Consider the following 6,316-nt stretch of genomic DNA (forward strand, 5'->3'; position numbering starts at 1 on the left):
GGAGGAGCTGACCTGGTGTGTTCAAGGACAGCAGGTGACCATCCTTGTTGGAGGGCAGGTCCCAAGGGAGGAGCTGACCTGTGTGTTCAAGGACAGCAGGTGACCGTCCTTGCTGGAGGGCGGTGCCTAGGGAGGAGCTGACCTGTGTGTTCAAGGACAGCAGGTGACCGTCCTTGCTGGAGGGCAGGTCCCAAGGGAGGAGCTGACCTGTGTGTTCAAGGACAGCAGGTGACTGTCCTTGCTGGAGGGCGGTGCCTAGGGAGGAGCTGACCTGTGTGTTCAAGGACAGCAGGTGACCGTCCTTGCTGGATGGCAGTTCCCAAGGGAGGAGCTGACCTGTGTGTTCAAGGACAGCAGGTGACCATCCTTGCTGGAGGGCAGGTCCCAAGGGAGGAGCTGACCTGTGTGTTCAAGGACAGCAGGTGACCATCCTTGCTGGAGGGCAGGTCCCAAGGGAGGAGCTGACCTGTGTGTTCAAGGACAGCAGGTGACCATCCTTGCTGGAGGGCAGGTCCCAAGGGAGGAGCTGACCTGTGTGTTCAAGGACAGCAGGTGACCGTCCTTGCTGGAGGGCAGTGCCTAGGGAGGAGCTGACCTGGTGTGTTCAAGGACAGCAGGTGACCGTCCTTGCTGGAAGGCAGGTCCCAAGGGAGGAGCTGACCTGTGTGTTCAAGGACAGCAGGTGACCGTCCTTGCTGGAGGGCGGTGCCTAGGGAGGAGCTGACCTGTGTGTTCAAGGACAGCAGGTGACCGTCCTTGCTGGAGGGCAGGTCCCAAGGGAGGAGCTGACCTGTGTGTTCAAGGACAGCAGGTGACCGTCCTTGCTGGAAGTCCGACCAGTAGAAGAGGTGTAGATGAGGTCTACACTGGGTAGGCCTATGGGCCTTAGGACTTATTTTGTCTTTGTTGTGAGTGAAACACAGGCCCTTGGAAGGTGTCCAACAGTGGGGTGACAGATCTACCTTTGTTTCCAGGGCCCCCCTGGGCACTGGTGGAGCTGACACTGACGCAGGAAGACACATGAGGACGCAGTTGCAATGGGCCGTCCTGGTGAGGATGGTGGCACTGACCAGAGTGGGGACTCGTGGGTGGCAACAGGGCTTTTCAAGTTGACCTTGATTTGAAGGTGGCAGCAGTAGGACTTGCAGATGAATTAGAAGCAGGTTTCCTTAACGGTGAAGACCCTACACCGCCCTGGGGCCTTCCACCTTGAACCCTCCCTCAGCCCCTGCAGGTGCATCCCCACCACGCCCTGACAGTGCCCCAGCTTGTGGGCTACCTGGTGCAGTCCTTCATGGGCATCACATGGCTTCCCCTTTCGAGCCTTCCTGCGGAGAGCATGGCTCCTTCTGCCTTTACACTCTGCTCCCCTTCAGGTGTCTGAAGGGCACCTGTCAGCTCACGGGATGTTCCTGCCCAGGACTGAAAAAGCCCATCACTGGGTGCTGTCCTCAGCATCTCCAGGCAGAAGCAATAACATTCTGCTCCATTTGCTCATCACATGCCCGTCCTTCACCAGGCCTTGGAGGGCATTAATTACCCTTCGTCACCCCACGTCTCAGCCTCCACTACAGTGCCTGACTTAAAGTAAGTGCTCTAAATAGAATTAGGGAGCACCACAATGGAAAGGTTAATGTCGCCATGAAATGGGTAAGCAGCTGACTTGAGAGCTGGGCTTAGGGTTCCTAGCTCCCGACTGGAGGAAGCAAGCCCCAAACACTGGACTCAAGTATCCACCCGGAAGGCCAGGTCAGAGGTGGTAGAGGCCAGGGGAATTGGGGGGAGTGAAGCTGAGCCGGGAGGGAGGAGAGGAAGGAGTGGGTCCAATGGGGCTCTGTCCAACTGCCGAGTCCAGAGGATCATAGGCTTGGAGTGTGTGTGGTATGAACAAGACCTGCAAGAGATACTTGGGCCATTGGGGGGATCAGCACACCTGGCCACACCCACACCTTCTGAGAGCCCCCAGGGGCAGGGGTCCGATGTGGTGCGTGGAGGCCTCTTTCAGCCTCCATGGGGTGGTGGCCAGGCTCCTCCCGCCAGGTGGGATAAGCAGGTCTGGTTTGCTCTGAGCCTAGCCGCATGGGGGCTGGGGCCCTGTTCCCCTGAGCACCCCTGCCTGGGCCTTGCTCTGGGATACTGGTCACCCCCATGCCCCAGGACACCTGCCCTGAAGGTCCTGCAGGCAGAACCTGGTGCTCCAGGGGCCTCGCTGGCCTCCCCGGGCACCAGCTGCGTCCATCCATCGCGAGTCTCATCATGGGCCTCCTAGAGACCCCTCCTGAGACCGTCCTGGGGAAGTGCCCAGACCACAAGCCCTGGCTCCCGGGACTGAGAGCGGCTTCCAGGAAGGTGGAGCAGGCAGTCACCTTACAGGATGTGGGAAGGTCCCTCTGGCAATCGAAGCCAGAAGGCCCCTCAGAGACTTCCTCCTTCTTCCTCTCCACTATGAGAATGCCAATAGCTGGGTGAGATGATGCATTAACCTATTTCTCACTAAAGCGCAGGTCGTTTATCAGATCCACTATCCCCCTGGCAGGGACGGCTGCGAGATGTCCTGTGGGGGCCGGCCTGGGGCTGCAAGTGGCTGTTTCTGGGCAAATGCCTTCCCCTCGATAAGCCTCAGCCCAGCACTTATAAAAGGGGGGTGGACCCTAAGAGCTCCAAGCCCACTGCCTCCTACCAATTTTTCAATTTCAGAGAAGAACTCACTGGCATTTCCCTGTCTTGAGACAAATCCCAGGTGGAGAATTTGTGTTTCATGCAAAGTGAATCCCAGTCAGTTAGGAAGGTACCACTCACTCCCTGGAGTTTTCCACTGGAGGTTTCTGGTCTGCCTCTTGGCCGATCCTTCCCCTTCCATCAGAATTATCAGCCTGGAGAAAATCAAGCCAGCTGTGACTGGACTCACCGGTACAGTCAGAGGTGAGGTGCCCGCCCTGTGATCACCCACCTGGGGGAGGGGAAGACCCAAAGGCGACGAGTATGACGAGGCTACAGGAAAGAGCGGGTCACCTGACAAATAGTGAGGAGGACCCCAGCCACACCCTCTGTGCTCAGGGTCCCCATCTGAGTGCATGTGGCTCGTGGCCATCCTGGCCGAGGGCTGGGCCAGGTGCCCGCAGTGGTGGGCTTCCGAGGGGAAAGCACGGGCGTCTGGCACTGTCTCAGGAAGGCCCGCGGCACGCACGTCCACACGGGGCCATCCCTGACGGGTGACCGGGTGCACCGGCTGCATGGGCCCCGGGCCCGTTTCCAGGGTCACTCCTCCAGCCCTCTGAGCCCCGCACCCAGCAGGGAGGCTCTGATGCTGGCACTGCCTCCCACCTATGGGCCAAGACCTGAGAAGGCTCTGGAATGGCTCTCCAAGCATCTACGCACAGGACAGTCAAGAACCTGCCCATCCTCAACAGCGCTGGTGCTCTTCCTGCTGAACGCAGACGCCCGAGACTCAGCATTCACTGAGTGCCTAGAGCACGTTGGCCTGGGGGTCCGTCCGCTTCACCCAACCCTCAGCAGAACCCGAGAAACTGCATTTGTCTTCATCTTCCTGTGTTACAGATCAAGAAACTGAGGCTTCAGATGGCCGACTGCCCTCCCCAGACTCTGGGGGCTCTGCTGGGACGGCACCTGGAGGGTCTGCAGTGTCCCAGCCCCGGGACGCTCAGCAAGCAGCTGGAATGACCTTTCTGTTTGGTTTGGGGTTCTGTCTGCACACACATGTCTCCTGGTACAATACGGGTCATGGGGGTGAACAAGTATGCCCATGGGCATCGCTACCCCAGAGAACTTGGACACCAGGCCCCAGTACATCGCCCGTGGGGTGCGGGGCCCAGGGGGGTTCCGGAATGCCAGGATTGGGAATTCTGCAACAACATGGGACAAACCAACACCCCAAACACATGCTGGGAAAACGAAACTCATCTGAAGGCAGGACACACTGGGGGAGGGCTCCTGTAGGGCTGCCAAGGAGAGCCCGTATCGTTCTGGACACACGCTGGTACTGAGCCCCTCAAGGGCACTTTCCTGTCTGTCCCGTGAGCAGGACCACCCCAAGCTGGGGGCCCAGGAAGCCCCTTAGAGGACAAGCTACTCCCACCGCCTCAGCCTGGGGAATGGGTAACTTTCCGGCCGGCTCTATCTGTTGAAAGGATCTTTCCCACGAAAGGGCTCAAATGGTCTTTGGAGGCTGTTTCTTCTCTAAAAGGAAAAGAGGACAGGACACAGGCAGGGAGGATTCCTCATATTCTGACTCGGAGCACATCTCTGAGAAATAGGTGCCAGGAAAGGTGGGACATCTTACCAGCCTGCAGAGCCTTGTTGTTGACAAGGCATGAGGAGGTCCTTCCTCGGCTGTCACTACCAAGAGGAGAGGTGGCAGGAAGAAGAGGGCCCGGGGGGCTTCCCAGGCCTGTCCACACTGGGCACGCTGGCCGGGGAGGCCGCTTGTCCCTCACAGGAGCCTCTGTGCGACACAGGGCCGGGGATGGAGGGGAACACCACGCGCACGGCCCCTCCTGGGGCACCCTCCCCGTGTCCCACGGCCGCACCCCTGCAGCGGACCTGCCACTCGGGGACGATGGAGTTCCCTGGGGCTCAGAACAAGTCCTTATCTGGGTTCCACTCGTCATGTGTGACCCGGGGCTGGGAGATTTCCCCCGGAACACTGACCCATCAGAAATGCTAACACGTGGGCGCCTGGGTGGCTCAGTCAGTTGAGCGACTGCCTTCGGCTCGGGTCGTGATCCGGAGTCCCGGGACCGAGTCCCGCGTCGGGCTCCCTGCTCGGTGGGGGGTCTGCTTCTCCCTCTGACCCTCCCCCTTCTCATGCTCTCTCTCTCTTAAATAAATAAAATCATGGGGCACCTGGGTGGCTCAGTTGGTTGAGCGACTGCCTTCGGCTCGGGTCGTGATCCTGGAGTCCCGGGATCGAGCCCCGCATCGGGCTCCCTGCTCGGCGGGGAGCCTGCTTCTGCCTCTGACCCTCCCCCCCTCATGTACTCCCTCTCATTCTCATTCTCTCAAATGAATAAATAAATCTTTAAAAAAAAAATTTAAAAAAAAAGAAATGCTAACACGTGTGCATCATTATTGAGGTGCACCAGCCTGCCTAAAGGGGGCCTCACCTCGGTGGCATGGAAGCTTCCAGAGGCTCTAACTGTCCCCACCCATGTTGCTCATCCCGGTAAGAGACAACCCTACTCTACTAATGTCTCAGGTCAGAGATCAGGTCACACACCAGGCCCACCACCCGTGCACCAGCTCGTCCACTGGCCTGCATCTCACTGTTGTCCCAGCCCTGGATGCTTGCTTGTCCCCGTCATCCCCTCCTCCCGGGCTCCACAGAAAACAGACACCGCTCAGCGCACACCTCCCCTCTGCTCACACCCTGCCCAGTGACCTCGCCCACCCCCTTGTGCGCACACACCAGCGGCACGCCCGCCTCCAAGATCCCGTGCAGCCCCTTCCCTTGCCTGCACATGCCATGCCCCCCAGCCCCAGGGCTCCCCTCCCTCCTGCTGCCTTTGGATTCGGGGTCTGTCAGAGAGCCCTCTCCCTCCTACGTGATGTAAAGAGCCGACCCCTTCCTCCTGTTCCTCACCCAGCTGTCCCCAGGGTGCCGTGGGTGCGTGAGTGGGCGCTCAGTGCACAGACCAGCCCACGCGGAGCCTGGGTGCGAAGGCCGCGGAGCCTGGGCACCTTGCTTGTTTGTGCGGGGAAGCAAGGCTCACCCGTGCGGCTCTGGGGAAAGGGTCCAGCTGAAGACTGCCCCTGTCTCAGGATGGGCGATATCTGGCAAAACAAAGGCCCTCCCCCATTAGGAGATTTCCAAAGAGAAGCAGGTCGGGAAGCAGGCTGCAGGAACATTTGGATCTGCTGTGAGAGTGCCCTCCCTCCAACTCCCGAAACCCCACCTGACGCTGGCGGCCAGGGAAACCAGCCGGTGCAGGACACAGCTTACGCTTTAGGAGGGCACCAAATCCTGTAAGGAAGCGGGTCCCTGCTGTCTGCCCCCCTCGCCTCCTCCCTCGATGGGAGCCAGACAGTGAGGGCCGTGTCAGGCACAGCAAGGGGGAGCAGAGAGTGGGGCCAGCACCGAGCAATGTGCCCCAATGGGCCAGCATAAGCCGCAGACCTTGTGGAGGGGGGAGGGACAGGAGTCTTGGGTTGCCTAGACCTTGATGTCTGGGTCCTCCAAATGGAGGGGGTCACCATTCAAGACTAGACGCCAACCACACACACCCTGCCCTTCCAAGCCCGGGTGTCTGCAAGTGCAGGCTGAGGGTCTGGAGGTGAGGTGCAGGCTGAGGGTCTGGAG

Source organism: Neomonachus schauinslandi, chromosome 10 (assembly GCF_002201575.2).
Source record: "Neomonachus schauinslandi chromosome 10, ASM220157v2, whole genome shotgun sequence".
Taxonomy (NCBI): Eukaryota; Metazoa; Chordata; class Mammalia; order Carnivora; family Phocidae; genus Neomonachus; species Neomonachus schauinslandi.